A 19,102-nucleotide genomic window follows, 5' to 3' on the forward strand; every position below is an offset into this window, starting at 1 on the left:
GCTGCAATGTGAGCGCTCACCTTCAGGGGCGTCCTTCCGAAGCCCGCTGCCCCATCCAGCCGCCTCGTCCTGGCTGTCATCGGGCGAAAAATGGGGAGCAGAGGGGCCGCATCAGGCCGGCGTCTTCTGGGGGGCCGACGTTTGGCGTTTCTGCGCTCACGCAGACAGAAAAGCCATGGCGACGGCAGCCTTTATCCGGCACGGGTGACCCCGCCGCCCGTGTGTGAGTACGCCTGAATGTGAGTCAATGAGTGACAGTAGCAACTGTTGGCTGGGAGAGCTGAGCCTCTTAAGAGAAGACATGGAAAATGGGGAGCGCTTATTCCAAGTCTTTGATATCACGCTTAAATGCCATCCAAAATTCTTCAACATGCAAAATGTGAGGATATCGAACATGTTTTTGCGTCTCTATTTCATCAGTGTTGTCCACATCTCGTCAACCCTGAGCTGTGATGTCATCGGAGGAACACCGGCACCTTAACAAGCATTCTGCGTATTGATTTATGTGTTAATTGGTCAAAGAGATTACGGGTGTTTTGAGGCCAGTTTTGGATGTTTTTTGTGGAGAATACCTGGGCCAGGGGTCACAAACTCGTAGCCAATTGTGGCCCCCGGGATGATAGTTTGAGACCCCTCACCTTATTGTGAATGTTAAAGAGACAGTGTGTACTATTTTCCCGCTAGATGTATCTCTATTCACGTTCTGTGCCGAGTTGAAAGAAATATACGGTATATCTTTCTCCATCTCCTTTATTTCCTCATTAGCTGTCTTACTTGCTCTCCTCACTCACCCACTCACTCATTCACACTTTTCTCACTCACTCACTCACTCACTCAATCTATTACTCTCTCACTCGCTCATTCACACTTTTACGCACTCACTCACTCACTCACTCAATTACTATCTCACTCACTCATTCACACTTTTACTCACTCACTCACTCAATTACTCACTCACTCACATTTTTACTCACTCACTCACTCACTCACTCACTAACTCACTCACTCATTCACACTTTTCTTACTCACTCACTCACTCACTCAATTACTATCTCGTTCACTCATTATTTTACTCACTTACTCAATCTATTACTCTCTCACTCACTCACTCACTCACTCACTCAATTACTATCTCGTTCACTCATTCTTTTACTCACTCACTCACTCACTCAATTACTATCTCGTTCACTCATTCTTTTACTCACTCACTCATTCACACTTTTACTCACTCATTCACACTTTTATTCACTCACTCACTCCCTCATTTACATTTTTACTCACTCACTCTGTCACTCATTCACACTTTTACTCACTCACTCAATTACTCACTCAATTACTCACTCAATTACTCACTCACTCACTCACTCACTCACTCATTCACATTTTTACTCACTCACTCACTCACTCACAAACTCACTCATTCACACTTTTACTCACTCACTCACTCACTCACTCAATCACTCACTCACTCACTCATCCACACTTTTACTCTCTCACTCACTCACTGTGACCCACTCAATTACTCACTCAATCACTCACTCGCGCTAGGCAGATTTGGTTGGCATAACAAGACTGGAATCTGATTGGCCTAAAACAATGAACATCTCCACATGCGCATGGTCACCGCTTGTAAATTTAGGTGGGTGGTCATGATGGCGTTCTAAAGACCAGACATGGGGACTTGAGACTTAGTGACTTGGACTCGAGTCGACTCGAGTCGCTGTTTTTATGACTTGTGACTTGACTTGGACTTGGCAATCTAAGACTCGGGACTTGACTTGTGACTTGACTTGCCCAAGAAAAAAATACTTGGGACTTACTTGGGACTTGAAGGTGAAGACTTGAGACTTACTTGAGACTTGCACATGTGTGACTTGGTCCCATGTCTGCTAAAGACCCCTAACTCCTCAACTATATCGCAATACATATTCCGTTACCGTTCTGGGGATTATCCGAGAGACGATAGAAGGCTGATAGGAGATAACCCTCAACATATGAGGCCTCTCAGGTGTTGAGTTCCTCGTCTTATCATACTAAACAAACCAGATTAGGCACCGAGGACCCCCTCCGTCCCCCACTTTACTCTTTTTATTCGCGGTGGCCACTAAGGCCTGCTTTGAGAGAACCGGCTCTTTTGGCTCAAAGAGCCGGGGAGGCAAAGCGGGAAAGACAGATGAAAATACCGTATTTTCCGCACTATAAGGCGCACCCAAAAGCCTTTATTTTTTTCAAAAGCTGACCATGCGCCTTATAATACAATGCGTCTTATTTATGGATCAATATTAAATCGCAAACTCTTCAAACTAACTTGCAGCCGCCGACTAGATTTTCCCCCGAACGCCAAGTAGTCCGCGGTGTATGCTGGGATTTGTTTACCGGAGTTTTATTGGCTAACCAATGTGTCAATCATCATTTGAATCAGTCACTATTGGCTAAAGTTATTCGGAGGTAAAGGGGGCGGATCCTTTTTATCATTTACAGGCTGGCATTGTCTTAAATGGCAAAACAAAGCCTGCAATTGGCCGAAAAAGATGAATGTGAATCACACGTTGGGTTGCACTACGGTATAGAGAAAACATTTTTTACTAGTCTGTGTTTGTAAATATTTTACTCTCTTGGATTTACTACACTCACGGTTGTAAGAAGATCATGGTTACGTGAAGGCTGCAAGAGAACTGAGGTGAGCTATGCGGATTTATATTTTGCCGGTATCTTGTTCTAGAACGATCTTGATGTTTCTGTGATGAGTCTATTTTTAAACTAAATTGAATTCAAAGTGTTTATTGTCATATGCACAGTAAAGAACCCAGTTTCCCTCCACAATAAAATTCTTACTTTGCTGTCCACACAGTTGCCAGCGAAAAATAAAATGGAAACTAAGAAATGTTTGTTTGGTGACATCGTACGGACATCGCATTTGCACGTGTCTACGACACGTATTTGCTTCTTTGCAAGCTTTGGGAATGTTAAGGGGGTAATAAGTTGGACTCAACTATCTGACTGTTTTGCCACGTTCCCATTGTAGCGCCTTATAATCCGGTGCGCCTTATAGTGCGGAAAATACTGTAAGTTAATGACAGATGTGGGGTGAGAAAAAGAGAGAGGGATGAAGAGAGAGAGAAAGGGAGAGAGAGAGAGAGAGAGAGAGAGAGAGAGAGAGAGAAATGGTGAAAGGAAAGGAAATGGTGCCACTATGACCTGTGTGATTAAGGGATCCACCCACATATATATATATATATATATATATATATATATATATATATAGAGAGAGAGAGAGAGAGAGAGAGAGAGAGGGGGGGGGGGGAGTGAGAGTGTGAGAGAGAGAGAAAGAGAGAGAGAGAGAAGGAGTGAGAGTGAGTGAGAGAGAGAGAGAGGGCGAGTGACAGTGAGAGTAAGAGAGAGAAAGAGTGATACAGAGAGAGAGAGAGAGCAAGAGAGAGAGAGAGAGAGAGGGAGAGAGAGAGAGAAAGTTTTTTAAAAAGAGCCGGTTCTCACCGTTCCCTTCCAAGAGTCGGCTCACAGAGCCGCTTGGTTGGCGAAGGTCACATCAGCTCCTTTGATGTCCTTGCCCCGTGTCTAACCTTGGCTTGTGTCGAGGGATCAGTGCCAAATAGGGATCAGTGGCATTTGGCGCTTCAGCTGTGGCAAATTTCAATGAGGGCGAGCCGGAGATACCCGGCGTGTTCCCCCTTTTCCCCGCCTCCGTGTCATTTACAGCGGAATGGACCCGAGCGGTGGACCCTACCCAGAATCCCGAGTATATACCGTGTCGATAATTCAATATGAAAAGCAACCGGGGAGAAGCGATGAAAGGAAGCTGAAAGACCATTTGGAATTATTTAATAAGTATTTATGGAGAAAATATATCAGATGGTTCAGATCATGTTTAGGCCAGCAGAGAAGGCCTTGCAGGCCCTGAGAGCCAACCACTAGGGTAATAACAAATGAAATGATTTTTATTTTTGGGATGAAGGAAATTTGTTGTCCATAGCTCAGGGGTCTCCAACATAGTGCCCGCGGGCACCAGGGTGCCATGAGGGCAGACCTGTTCAGAAAATAGCTCACCGGTGCTGGGGTCATTATGATTTTCTTGTAAAGTTATTTTTTTAGTGTTCGATTGAGTTAATTCAACCCTACTTCTCTCTCCTTTTCTCTTTCTTTCTTGCTTTCTTTCTGTCTTTCTTCCCTCTCTCTTTCTGTCTTTCTTTTCATTTTTTTCTCCCCTTTTGTTCTCTCTCTCCTCCACTCTATTCTTTTCTTTCCTTCTCTCTTTTTCTCTCTTACTTTTGTGCTGCCTTATTTCTCTCTCTCCATTTCACTCTTACTTTTTCCTCATCTATCTTACTGTTTTTCTTCTTTCTTGGTTTTTCTCTTCCATCTTTTGTCTCTCTCGTCCTCCCTTTCTCTCAATTATCTCTCTCTTTCTTTCTTCTCCTCATTCTCTCTCGCTGTTCTTTTTCACTCTTTCTTTATCTCCTATTTTTTACTCTTTCTCTCTCTTTCTTTCTTTTTCATTCTCCTTTTACTTTCTTTCTCTCTTTTTTCTACTTCCAATAATTAACTTGGTAATAACATTGTAACATCGTACAAGTTATTTTAGAAATGCAAATCAAAGTGGATGCTCTTTGCGCTAACAAGTAGCAAACAGTAGCTTGACGCTTGAAAATTCTTGGAGACCCCTGCCAAAGATGAATACGATAATGCTCAGCATCACCTGAAATTGTGATCCAATTTTGTTCCCGTTTGCGTGTGCGTGTTGGGCAGGATGACCACGCAGAAGGCGCAATTACACGAGGCAGTGCCCCTGATCCCTTTTGACTGGTAAGAGATGGCGCTTGGTGCCTTGATGTCTCAGGGATCAGTCGCCTCTAAGTCGGAGCTTAAGTCAGGAGATCTGGCCTAAGAGTCATAAATCTACCCAAGCCGCGTGCCGCAAAAAGTGCGGTGACAAGCCTTCCAGGAGGAAACACTTGTCGCCCACCCGACCGACCGTCCGATCGACCGACCGAATTTAGATTGGCATCAGAAGATCAGACAAAGTCAACACAGAAAGCCTTTGACTAAGTTTGCCCCTGCGGGAGCCAAAGAAATAAAAGAACGAGAGAGACAGAATGGGATAGAGAAAAAGTGAGAGAAAGAGAAAGGAAAAGATAGAGAAAGAAAAAGGGAGAATGAGAGATGAAGGGAGGAAGACATATAGAAGGGGAGAAAGGGAAAGAAAGACAGAAAGAAAGACGGGAAGACAATAAGAGAGAAAGACAGAAAGACAGAAAAAAAAATATTGGGAGTAAGAGAGAAAGAAAGAGTAAGAGAGACAGAAAAAGACAAAAAAGAAAATACTTTTTCTCTCTTTCTCACTTTTTCTGTCTTTCTATCTTTTGTCTCTCCCTCTATCGTTGTTCTCTTTCTTTCCTTCTCTGTCTACTTCTCCATTTCACTCTTTATATCTTTTTCTCTTTTGTCCCCCTTTCTTTATTTCTCTCTCTCTCATTTTTTTCCTTATTTCATTCACTCCCCTTCTCTTCCTCACTCTTTCTATCTTTATCTCTTTTTTCTCACTCTCTTATTCTCTCTCCCTCTCATTTTCTCTCTTTCTCTCTCTTTTTGTCTGTCTTTCTCTTACCCACTCTTTTTCAGTTTCTTTCTTTCTTTCTTTCTGCAAGTTATTTTTTGATATTTGTCAGTGTAGCATATTTGGCTCAATCCATCCTAGAATCAACTTTGACAATCTTCCGAGTCCCTGGTAAAGAAAAGCAGAACAGGATGCTGCCACCACCATGTTTGACAGTGGGGAGAAGGACTTCAGTATGATGTGCAAGTGTAAGACTTTACATTCAGCCCAAAACGTTCAGTTTTAGACTCATCTGACCAAGGCATCTTGTTCTACATGTTATTTGCGTCTCCCATGTGGCTTCTTGCAAATGGCAAAGGGGCCTTTTCAGGGTATTCTTTCAGAAAGGGATTTTTTTTGTGCCAGTCTTTAATAAAGAGCAGATCTATGCATAGTATGTCTAATAGTTTTCTTATGCACACCTTAGCTGTGTATGCCTGCAGGTAATTCTATATGATTAGGGACCTCTTGGTTGCTTCTCTGATTAGTTTTCTCTTTCTTGTTTGGGCCAGGTCTTGGTAGGCTTGCAGTGGTTTTACGCTTTCACCATTTTTGTATTATTGAATGCAGTGCGTGCCGGGAGATGTATAAATGTTGCAAAATGTTCTTGTATCCCATTCCTGTTTTGAACTTTTCCACCACGTTATGTCGAACCTGCCTGGTGTGTTCCTTGGTCTTCATAATGCTGTCAGTTCTCCAGTGTCTGCTTTCACGGACCTCTGAGCCCAACAAAGAGCAGGCACATTTAAACAGAGACTCAACAACACACACGTTCACACTGTTTGCCGTTGTTAGTCATTTAGGTTGACAGTGGCTCATTCAGAAATTACCAGGGAACTTCCAGAGTCAGTTGGCTGAGCTGAGAGAACAAGGGAGCAATATTTATACACCCATGTTTCCGTTTTTTTCATTGTAAATATAAAATATCCAAATTATTCGTTTCCACTTTACGATTATGTCTGTCATGCTGTTTCTTCGAAAACGTGATGCTTTTTATTAGCTCTAATTTTGAAGCCTAAAATGTGGCTCTGACAAAAAAAATCTTTGGGGGGGCGGGGGGTTCCTCTAGGCACTGTAAACTAGATTGTATAGAACCTGATCCTTTGTGGTCTTGAGGAGCAATGTTGCCGTTTGAATGAAATACCTGAGCATTCAATGTGCGTGTCCAGTGTCTTTGTCACACATTTCATACAAATTCTGTTGTTTTATTTTATTGAACCTGAAGCTGCGTGTACTCTTTGTGTTAACACAGCGTTTTCTGCTTTAAGATTTTCAACCTGGCGACCCACTCTAACTCTACTTCTACAGACGCTATCCTACTTACAGACAAAATAGGTTCCGGACAATCGTTCGTAAGTTCATTTTGTTCGTAAGTTGCTTCAGTGGTACATTTTGTTAAGATTTATATAAGTACGTTTAAGGTTTGTATAAGTAATGTTAGGAATTAAATATTAGAATGTACCGTTTACCAAATTGTTCGAATTAGTTATCTGACTCCATTAACCAAACACAACCTACATTCACCGAACAATGTGCGCTCATTTCTTGATGGAAAAGATGACAAAGCGACCATCATTTCCAAACAGGGGCAGATTTAATTTCTTAAACAATTTAGCTAAGTGAGGTCCATCGAATATGGCCGAATTAGCCGTATTAGTGTCGCTCGAGTCTCTGTCAAGCCTCCTCTCTCGAGCTTCCGCTTCCTTCTCTCGGCCCACGGTTTTTCCGCAAGCTGGTGTGCCAGCTCCTCCCATGGGTGTGCCAGGAAAGCCCCAACGTGGGCTCCAACCCTTCGCCTCGATGTCTGGAAAAACTCAAAACAGCAGAGCGTTTATCTAAACAATGCCTGCAGTCCTGCGTCAGAGTCCTGTTATCAAAATTCTCTAGTGAAAATATTTTTCATTTGGAACAGCGTGACCTGAAGCCCACTCAGTGAAAATCTTCATTGCACTCAATAAATGTAACTTGAATTCAATCGTATAAAATCCCTTATAGTCAAATGTATAAAATCCTTCAGTAACCTGTATTGTTTTGTACTAAAAAATAAACATTTCAAAAAATAATATGCTCCATAAAAATAAATAAGGTGAGGTTTAACTTACTTTTGGAGGAGGTCCTCCTCCGTGGTAAAAAGTGGCCGAAAAAAAGCGTTCTGACGATTTTCTCAACCGCATCAAGCTTTCTTATTCCACTTTTGTTTCAAAAGAAACAGCTCATCTCTTCTTTACACTTTACACCAACCGTATTGAATGGATTCACGAGATATTAAACAACAAAAACGTCAAAGCGTGCTAGAGATACAGTGCAGTGTGTATACACACAAACCAGGAAGTAGAAGCCAGATTTCTTCTTCGGGGTAGATACTGGGTGACCACTCACAGTGCCACACGCCGGTAGCGGTGGAAAGAAGCACTACAGTACTGTCCTGTACTCAGAAAAAGGTGCACAATACAAAATCTAACTTACAGCAATATCCGGATCATTTTCGACATCCCGGAAAAAATGTTTGTATCTACCGTTTATCGTAAGTCGAATGGCTTACGATAAACGGCATGCGGCTCTTGGCCAATAAGAATGCGGCTCATGGACAATTCATCACATCCACTACACAGAATCATCTCCAAACGGAAGAGCAGCTTCAGCGACAGACTGCCGTCACAGTCTTGTTCCACAGACAGACTGTGGAGATCATTTCTTCCTCATTCCATGAGGCTCTTTAACTCCACCCGGGGGAGTAAAAGCCCACATTAAACCACACCCCCACATTGCATATTACCGTTTTTATTGCACTGTGTATTTTATGTAGCACTATTTAAATACTTATCAACACGTTAAATTGGGTATTTATGTACCGTAAATTCCGGACTATAAGCCGCTACTTTTTCCCCTAAATTTCAACCCTGCGGCTTATTCAGTGATGCGGCCAATTTATGTAATTTTTCTGACGGCCGCTAGCGGCGCTCGAGTGTTGCTACCATTAACTGCTCTGTCAAAGCTATATTATTATTATTAAGGCTTTGAAAACTCTCTCGGTGTACCGTCTTTCTTTGTAAATATGTGTAACCCATGTATAATATGTATTAGCAACTGTATATTTTTGTAATGTATTTATTTTAGACACTTATTCTGATATGTTTTGCACGGGTGACAAAAATGAGGGGCGGAACAAACGCGGGGTGCCGAGTTTACGTGGGGACCGCTAAAGGTGAGGGACAGACAAGTAAAGAAGAGGGGATAAATAGTTGGTTAAAGAAAAAGGAGTTGCGTGAGTAAATGTGTTCATCTGACATATTTTTCCCACCCTTACCTTTGGAAATATACACTTTTTTCCTTGGATTACTTTCAACAGGACCTGGACTCTGCAGGTCTGCATCAAACCTTAAGTACCGGTATCATTTTCGGTTCATTTTGCCGGCTGTGATTTTTGGACCGTGGACTTTGATGAATGACATTCGCGGGACTTGAAGTCGGGTTTGGGTTAATTTTGTGTTTGTGTTACATGTTGAAATGTGGGTGCATGCGGCTTATATACAGGTGCGGCTTGTGTATGTACAAAATCGGTTTTCCTCTGAAAATGTGGTCGCTGTGGCTTATCATCAGGTGCCCTCTATAGTCCGGAATTTACGGTATTATATTCCTTTAACTTATTGTTTTATTTTCAACACAAGGATGCTGTAAGTGTGAATTTCCCTACGGGGATGAATAAAGTATCTATCTGTTTGCCTCATTATATATACCAGGGGTGGCGAACACATACTGCGGCTCTTTGCCTCATTTCATGTTTAGTTTTTTTTCCCTCTTAAAACACACTTGAATCTATCAGAGTTAATAACAAACCATATTTAGAAATTCATTTGGCGGATTTGTTGTTTCTATGCTGCTCCGGACACATAACTGTCTGCCAATCATCTGCGTTGGTTACGTCTAATGCCGATCAGTGCGTGGTGTGGCTCTTTGACTCTCACAGTTAAACATTTCGGTTCTTTGTGTCAAACCAGTTCGCCACCCCTGTACTATAAGAAGAAACTCCTTCATCGCCAGCTTAAACTTCAATAAAAACAAAAAAGGAAATAGACCAAGTTGTTCCTTGCGTGACCGAACTCTTGCAAGGTTGCAGTGAAAACAGGACAAAATCACATCAAACCAATCAACTCGTCAGTCGCATTCGACAAAACATTTCCTGAAATGGTAAAAGCTCCATCATGCATTACACAGATTTTCAGAGAAAGAGAAGTCTTTAATTCAGCATGGTTTCAAACGGTTTCAAAGGAGAGGGCAAGGAAACGATTGTTTCAGGTGATTGACGGTGACAGGGGCCAACAATGAGGATCCAATGTACAAAATTACAACCGCCCCACCACCCCCGACTTTAACACCCGCCAGAGCCCCCCCCTGAGCAATAAACGTTCACAATTTGAAGTATTTCCCAGTTGAGTCAACTTAACATCAAAGTAGGACAACCTGACCTCGATGCCTACGACCTTTCCTCTCTCGTGTCATAGCCGAGCCGTCTCGAGAAGCAAAGCGGAGCGATCGAGACTTTTCTCATCTCAGTCGGCCGACAGTTTATATAAAAGCCTTACGACTCACGTGACTTCTAGTTATAAATTGAATATCGCATTAGAAAATGATCCCAAGATGTAGTAATGTCAACGTTTCTAAGGCTATACAGGTTGACCTCTAGTGACCTTGAAAACAGACCAGCATCGGGGGTTAGTGGGTTGTGACATGGACAAAGGCAGAAACTTTCGCATCGATTCAACAAATTGGCTAAATCTTGGGTGATCATCTTGTTGTTTTCTCCCGTGAGCCGTTATGCGAAAAAAAGGATCATCGCAGGGTGAAGCGACCATATCAGAGGTGTCCAAGTGAAGGCCCGGGGTGACACTTGCAGCCCGCCAACCGTTTTCATCGGCCCACAAGCATATCATTGCTGCCAAGCGAAAAAAAGAAAAGAAAAATACTGCCATTTTTAGTCAGTTTCTGGCCTTTAGGGAATGCTTACATCTAAATTTGAAGGATTTTTAATCGAAGTAATTCAGGATGACGATTCATGTCGAAAAACAACAGCGGCCAAAGGTGCTGTATCTGAGTCAGATCAGACGGTTTCTCCTTGCAACTGGTCACCATGGCAACCAGTACTGTTTCATGTGCAGGAGCAAGGCCCTAAAACAGCCTGGGGATGGATGGGTGACACCAGATTGTACTTGCCCAAGACACACCACAGGAAGGGGTGCTCCTACAACTCAGGTGGGTAAGGGATCTGTGAATTTGGTTTTGGGGTGGTTTTATTTTCTGGGGTGGGCGAGGGACATATGTTTTGACCTAATTTACTTCATAAACATTCCATAAAGGCAAAAAGTATACAAAATGTATACATAACGATAGCAATGGAGATGCCTTTTTTCCACATAACAGCAAAGATATGCTTATATGTGTTCAATACACCATGTAGGTTTACAAATACCAAAAGATGCATTTGAAATTTGCAAAAAAAAAAAAAAAAAAAGCCTTTTTAAAGAGACAGTGTGTATTATTTAGCACCTCCTTGTTAAAAAACAAATCGATTTAAATAATACGAAAAAAAAATTTGCACTATCATAAAAAAATCTATTTAAAGGAAATACTATTTATTTTATTTATAATGAGCCAAACCTAATGGGAGCTAATATTACTGTCCAAATTCTTCTTGCTACTTATACCCCAAAAGGGCTGGGCTAAAGATAGTCAAATAGATCGTTTTGGTCATTTAAATCCTATGTAGTTGGTATCCCTCCTTCTGTCGTTTAGCACTCATTTTCGATTGCACGACGCAATCTAGTGTTCAAATAATACACACTGCCTCTTTAAAGTGACGGTGGTCGATACCAGAATCGGCTGCCCTCTAGTGGCCATTTAACAAATAAGAGCAACAATAAATTGGTATTAAATAAATACAATATAAAGGAATTGTAACGCGGGCGTTTAAAACTATCCACTCTTTTCGCAGAAGTTGCATTATTACTACTAGTAGCGGTACAGTATTGTTAATGCAGGGTTGATGATCTGTGTTTTCCTTGCCCTCATGTAGGTTTTAGATCGGGGGATGGTGTAATAATAGTCTGTATTTTGCAATAGTCAGAGCAGCCCTTTGAGACTCCTTGTGATTAAGGGCGTCACAAAAAACAGGACTTGATTTATGTGTCTAGAATAAATTTCAAAGAAAGCATTTAAAGTGAATTATTTTTATAAAATCCCAACCAAAGATATTAAAACGCTATTTGGGTTTCTGATTTCAATTTGTTTTTAAAAAAAAAATCAATTTTCCTGAATACGACCTTCAGAGTGGAAAGGTTTGGCAAGCAATAGATATTTCACAGCTGGACCAAAGTTGACCATGAATATACTTTTAAAAGTTAAAAACTGTTCAATGTTTCAGTACTTATTTAGAATATTTAAGTAAATAAATGCCCGTTGATGTGTTTCTGTGACTCTTCAACGTTAGTAAGAAGTATTCAGGGTTTGTACACCTCTTTCATTGCCGAATTCAAGCACTTTTAAAGGACTTTTAAAGACAATTTCCCAATTTCTCCAGTACCAGTAACAGAAAATATCTGATGTGAATTATGTATTTTGCAATTTACGAATACAATTTTTTAATCTCGGGAGTGCATTTATCAAGACATATGATTTTTAGATTTTGAGTAAATCGCAAATATATTTGTTTTTGAGACAAATCTCTCTCCATTGAGGTGTTAATTAAAAATGGCAGTAATGTGGAGCTTACATTTTCAATTTCCCATTAAAATTTACCACTGGGAAACACTATTTTTTTGCATGGCCCAAAATAAATGTCCATCATTGATACACAATTCTTGCTCTAATACAAATTTCGTAGTGCCCTATTTAGGTGTAGCGCGCATCGTCCTCTTGGGCGCGTCGACGCTTCATTGGACGATGGAGTACAAACTAATGCCAGCTGCAGTTAATCACAAGCGAAGAGGAAATGCAATGGCAAAGCAAAGTCACGAAAGAGCAAGGTTGGCGTCATTTTTAAACAGATTTGAGAAATATGACATCGATTTTAAGCAATTCAAAGGACTTTACCCAAAACTCAAGCACTTAAAATTGAAGCATTTTGGGGGATTTCAAGCACCCATACGAACCCTGTTTGCACTTGTCAGAAGAGGAACACAAAGAGGAGTCACAGAAAAACTCTTTGGAAATAATATGGAATGCGCACATTACAGAATTGATTTTACAATAAATACGTTATTCAAAAATGTTATTTTGGTATTCAGTGTTCTTAATCGAGTATGCGAGGTCAAATTTAGTTCATTTCACCCGAAAAGCCAAATGTCTGAAACTGTTAATAAAGAATGAACGTCTTTATGTTCACTTGCTATTTCAAGGTACTGCTGATATGAATTTTCATTTTCTGAGGAGTTTGCGACATTTTTATCGCAGTTTTGGTTAATACAAACTATTTTCAGCTGCCCTAGATTGAGAAGTTGAGTCGTCGCTGTGTTGGACAATATCTGTGTATTATTTGCCCTCATGTTGGTTTTAGATCAAGGGATGGTGTCATAATAGTCTGTGGTTTGCGATTATCTGTGGTCTGTGCAGCCCTTTGAGCCTCTTTGTGATTAAGGGCGTCACAAATAAACATGAATGGACTTGGACGACTTGAAAATTTTTCCATATTACCGATGTTTATTGTTGATGTTAAGTACCTTTTGTGTAATGTGACCCAATGCAACCTCTATTGGAGCCTGGTCATCCTGGTAGGGGGATTACCCCTAGTGTGGCCCCTTCTCAAGTTTCGTTTTTCTCATGCTGAGGTTTTTGAGTTTTCCCTTGCCCGCATGTCGGTTTCAGATCAGGGCATGGTGTAAAAATGGCACGTGAGACATTTTATGATAAAGGGCTTTACAAATAAACGTGACTTGCCTTTCAATTTAAAGAATAAAAACTTGAGTCAGCATCTTTATTCTCTTTCTACATTTTGTTTCCTAAAAACTGGAATTAACTGTATTTCTTAGAGTGGGGTGGAGTTTGTAAAAGTCAACCTGTACTTTTACTTATCGCTTATTGAACATTGTCACTAGCAAGAAAGGAAACATTGTTTACACGCTTTGACAAAAAGATTTGCGCTCATGTTTTGGGGGAAAAAAATGATACCATGACTTTGGGGAACCCTGTATTAAGATATTTTTTTTAACTATTCTAGTTTACCTTCGAGGTCAAGTAAACGAAATACTGTCGAAAAAAAATCCAAGAACGTATTGAGCAAGTAAGCATGATTTGAGATTAGAAGGGGAAAGTTTGACACTCAACAACTAAACTACACTCACATTTTAAAAAAAGAAAAAAAAAATGAAACATCACACACCAAATATAAGCAATGGCGGATAAAAAGGAGGCAAAAAGGACGTTCCAGTAGGAAAAAAAACCCGCAAGCCGGCAAGCTCCCGAGCGAAGCTTTGTTCCGCTCCATTCGGTTTAAAAAAAAAACAAACATTTTTCTTAAAATGAGGGGCTTAACCTGCAAACCCGACCACACTGGCAGACTCAGAACCATGAGGTAGATCACCGGTCGAACTGACCGTGAGGGGAAATCAAAGCAAAAACAAAACATCCAAAAGATGCTAATTCTGTGTCGTTCCCAAAAAGCGCAGCTCTTGCTCGACGGCATTTCCGCATCGTTTTTTTTTTTTTAAGTAAGGAGGATTCTCACTATTTTCTTTCCTTTCCTTCTTCCCCCTCAGTATTGCAGCGGGACTCTCATTATTGCTAGCAGAAGGCCAGAAAGCAACACACTTCCCGGGTGGAATGGACGAAACGGATGGCAAAGATGACACCTGATCGAGTTCATTGAGGAACGCTGGAAGATGGTGGTAAGGAAGGCACCTTTTCCGAGAATCCATTCATGACTTGGTCACTTCTCTCCAGCGTGGGATTCGGTTCCAGTTGTGAAACCCAACGCTTTTCTCTTTTTAGCTTTAAAAGTCAGTGCAAAAGTGGTTTTGCGTGAGGGAAGAAACTATAAAATCATAGAAAAACCTAAAACGGGGGTGGAAAGGCGGGGGATCGCAATCTCATGCATGTCAAAATCACATGGTACAGTGGCAAATGGGCTTGGGGCGGGGGTCAAGGGCGTGGTGTTGTCATCTGGGAATTGAGAATCCTTCTTGAAAAAAGAGAAAATCTTGAAGAGCGTGGTTGTTTTTCTTATCAAAATAAATCTTTTTTTGTGTGTGTGTGTGTGTGTGTGTGATTTGCCAACAGCTTGAGTGCGTTTCCACTGTCCTCGTTTTTTCCAAGACAAGCATCAGGGCTGTGCAAAAAAGTTTGTGTGTCTGGTCCAATTGGAGAGGTGCGACAACGGCCATGGGGTTGGCCCCTCCCACCAATCCTACGGCTCGCTGAGTGATCTCTGAGCTTAAAACAAGAAAAACATGAGAATGTTTAAATTACAAGGCAAGCTTTGGAAGTTCTGAAATACAGGGTACACAGTAATAGACTCGCTGTTTCGCGCTACGGTTGTAGCTTCGAAGATTTTGAATCGTCTTTGTCATTGATATCGACATATCGTGCATTGTGTCCTTCAGCAGACAAATGCCATCACCAAGGCAGGTTGTGTGAGTGGGTGTGACTGTGTGCGCGACTGTGATAGGCTGGTGCATGCTGTCAGTCAAGATTCAAGATGATCTTTATCATACCTGTCAACCTCCAGGGCTCTATGCCCTTACAAAATGTTGTATTTTCCCTTACAAAAGACAAAATAATCTTACATCATATTTTTTTTTAATGTAGTTTAACATGTATTATTGTACATGTGTTTCGTTATATCATATATATTGTTAATTCACATTTTGTTGTGAGATCCTGAGTTGCTCGACGTGATTGAGGTTTATAATAAAAAAGTTCAAAAATTAAGTAGCTTGGACGTTCACTGTAGAAGGAAAAAAATACATTCAAATATAATTAAGTAGAATAATACATTTCCTTATTCAAATTATGAATTCATTTTCTGCATTAAATTATTGTTGGTAATATACTGATTAAAGGGATAACCACAAACCTGTCTTTTTCATTTTCTCCTTTTATACTTCCTGTATTTCTTAACTTCTTTATACAACATTAATGATTCGTAATATAATGCATCAAAGCAAGTGAGCCGTTTGAGAGCCGGCTCCCTTTAATGAGTTGAGCCAAAAAAGCCGGTTCTCTGAAAAGAGACCGACTTCCTTTCACTACACAACTCGAACTCGTTTGACTTGATTGATTTGCCGTTTCGTGATAGTCTGTGTATACCGGATGGTACCCATCATTGACAAATTTGCGTTTTTCCGCACGGATTTTCTCGTACGTCGTACATGTCTTAAAATGCATAATAAACGTACTTTGTACTGCAAAAACGTACAGGTTGATAGGTATGCTTTATTGTCATTAACATTAATGCTAATAAAATTTTCTTTGCAGCCTCGGTGTACAGTGTTTACAAAGGCAGTTACATATACATTTACAAATAGGATAGATAGTGTACATGTATGTACATTTATTTTCCCTGATGATTCTACATTTTATATATACACATCAAGGTGCGGCTTAGCTGTAAAGAGTGTGGTGCTGTGGCTCACAGCCTATAAATTATTGTCCTGTAGTTTGGGAGGTGGAGGAGTTGTTGGACTTGACAGTTCTGGGAAAAAAAATGGTCTCTCAGTCGGTTAGTGGTGGCACGAATGTTCCTGTACCGCCTTTTCTGATGTTTTAATTGTCATTGATACCAACGTTGTGGGGCAGCACAGCAGCACAGTTCTAAGGTCTTGGAAACCTCCTGTGTGGGTTCAAATCCAGCTACCGGACTTCCTGTGTGGAGTTTGTATGTTCTCCCCGTGCTTGCGTGGGTTTCCTCCCACATTCCAAAGACATGCATTTCAGGTGGATTGGCCAGGTCCAAATTGTCCCTAGGTGTGAATAAGCGAGCAAGTTGTCTGTCCCCATGTGCCCTGCGATTGGCTGGCAACCAATTCAGGCTGTCCCCTGCCCGATGATTGCTGGGATGGGCTCCAGCACCCTTGCGACCCTACTGAGGATAAGCAGCTAATGAGATGAGATGAGACCAATGTTGTGAAACACTACTGGTATATGCAACAAGTTTAGACATGGCGCTCGAGGGTAAAACATACAAGGACTCCAAGTCAGGGCGAGGGCGACAGTCCTAACCACCCGTACCAGTCGTTTCCTCTCCTGTGCTTGGTAGCTGCTATACCGAACAGTCCCATTGAGGCCGAGGATGCTCTCGATTGTTGGTCCGTAAAGGTTGAGGGGAAGTTAAGGGGAAAAACCCACCCAATTAAGCTTCCTGATTAAGGAGATTCTATGCTGAGCTTACTTGACCAGGCTGCAAGTGTTGGTAGACCAGGAGAGGTCTGATGTGATGTCAAGGCCCAGGAGCTTGATGTTGTCCAACTACTTCACCACTTCTCCGGGAGAAGTCAACAATGACCTCCTTGGTCTTCTTAAAGGGCCCGTACACCTTTTCCATGCCAATTTCGAGCAGTTTTCAAGCACTTTTAGGGCCAATTTTTTAAAAGAAGAAATCCCGCGCCGATCAAAGGAACGGGTTATTCTGTTGTTGGCTTTAATGATTAAAATAAAGTAGCTTTCTTGCTGCTAGCACATCATTTGTGCTATTTTGCGCTGTTTCAATTCATGATCTTTTTGCGTCAATGGACTGCTATAAACCTACATAATTTCTGCCATTCTGCTTCAACAATGCACGCACAGCTTCAATACGTCACACATGTGTACAAACACGTAAAAGGCTCTATAGGTGTTGGGTAAAAATGGAGTTAGATACGGAAGACATAAAAAGGAAGAAAGTTCTGTATGTATAAAAAGCTGAAGTATTAGACAAATTTGGACTTATTGTATTAAAAAATCATTGCGCAGAAGCAGACTGCATTCAATATTTCAATCTTTTGCTTTTTGTTTTTCTTATTTTTTTAAATATTTTTTTCGTGTTTTTCAGAAGATCTGTGTCTAAATTATTTAAAGTTGAATTGTAAATAGTTATTTTTTTGCATTTTTTTATTGATAGCACTGAAGAGTTAATATTTTTAATTATAGAAAATATACATATTTTACTGTTTTGCATTTTTCGGAAAATTTGTGTTGTTGTTTGACTTTAAATCTGTTCAGTGTGTACAAATCTAAAATTGTTTTGTTTTATACACATTTTTTGTAGATCTGTGAATATTTTAATTTATATTGATGTGTTTATTAGGGATCCCCTGTAAAACATATTAAATAACTTATTACTAAATGTATAACAAAAAAAATAATCTGAGGAGCCGTTATGGAGCCAAATGAGCTAAGTGAGCCGAGCCGAAAGATCAGCTTCTAGAAAAAGAGCTGTAATTCCTATGACCAGTCTGATAAACCAGTCCTCTTGGATGCGACAGTAAGGGGCAGTAATGCTTCACATGACTACTCGATAAGGAGGACTGAAGCCATCATCGGCGCCATTTTTACGCACCGTTTTAATTTTTCTTCATTCAAAAAAGGAAACAGTAGTGGAAATAATTTCAAGAATTTTGCCCAAAAGTCAAGCATTTTTCTGATCTTTAAAATACAACATTAAAATTCAAGCATTTTCAAGGATTTCAAGCACCTGTAGGGACCCTGTCCTTAGTGTTCACCACCACGTTGTTTGCTGAACACCACCGTAAGAGCTGTTGTATCTCCTCTCTCTATCGGGTCTCATTGTTGCCTGAGATGAGACCCACCAGTGAAGTGTCATCCGCGAATTTCACAACTGTATTGGTGGGATGGACGGTAGCACAGTTGTGAGTAAATAAGGTGAAAAGGGATGAGCACACACCCCTGTGGTATGCCTGCGCTGAGGACCAGAGGGGATGTCGTTGTCCTCCCAATTCTCACATCCTGAGGCCTGTTGGTGAGAAAGTTCCTGATCCGGTACACAGTGACGCAGGCATACCCAGCGGATGAAGCTTCAGTGCCAGCTTTCCCTAAGATGATGGAGACAGAATCCTGCGTGGACTGATTCTTCCTGAAGGCGAGCTAGAGGCTGTCGAGGCCTGTAAGGATGAAGTCTCTGATGTACTTGAAAAGAATTGGCTCGAAGCACTTCATTAGGGTGATGTTGAACCTCCTCTGGGTGGATGTCACCTGAGGCTGCTGTAGGACGTGGGGTTGGTGCCACTCCTCCAGCCCAGGTAAGTGTGGAGCGTCACTGCTGCCGGGTGTGTCAAAGCGGGCAAAGAAGCCATTTAGCGTGTCCGGCAGGGTGGACTCGAGGCTGACAAACTCGAGTGCGGTCTTGTAGTCTGTCATGGTCCTGATGCTTTTCCACATGTTCTCGTGGTTGTTGTTGAAATGTTCCTCGATTCTGTCCTTATACTGGAGTTTGCCTGTTTTGATACTTTTCTTAGGCTCAGCCGGGGCCCTGCTGTAGGCCACCCTGTTTCCTGATTTGAAGGCGGT

At 41.3% G+C, this 19,102-nt stretch overlaps 2 protein-coding genes across 3 annotated transcripts in view; both read right to left on the reverse strand.

Moving 5' to 3' along the window:
- Positions 1-147, reverse strand: part of itgb6 (integrin, beta 6) — a 38,087-nt gene extending 37,940 nt beyond the window's left edge. For both annotated transcript variants that reach the window (XM_088333244.1, XM_088333243.1), the window contains exon 1: positions 21-147. The gene's annotated coding sequence lies outside the window, so the exon portion shown is untranslated. The remainder of the gene's footprint in view (positions 1-20) is intronic.
- Positions 148-10,847: 10,700 nt separating this feature from the next.
- The window catches only part of rbms1a (RNA binding motif, single stranded interacting protein 1a), a 41,276-nt gene continuing 33,021 nt past the window's right edge, over positions 10,848-19,102 (reverse strand). The window contains exon 14 of the mRNA XM_088334216.1: positions 10,848-15,031. The gene's annotated coding sequence lies outside the window, so the exon portion shown is untranslated. The remainder of the gene's footprint in view (positions 15,032-19,102) is intronic.

The sequence above is a fragment of the Urocampus carinirostris genome, chromosome 4 (assembly GCF_059441175.1).
Source record: "Urocampus carinirostris isolate Australia breed hairy pipefish chromosome 4, RoL_Ucar_1.0, whole genome shotgun sequence".
Lineage (NCBI taxonomy): Eukaryota > Metazoa > Chordata > Actinopteri > Syngnathiformes > Syngnathidae > Urocampus > Urocampus carinirostris.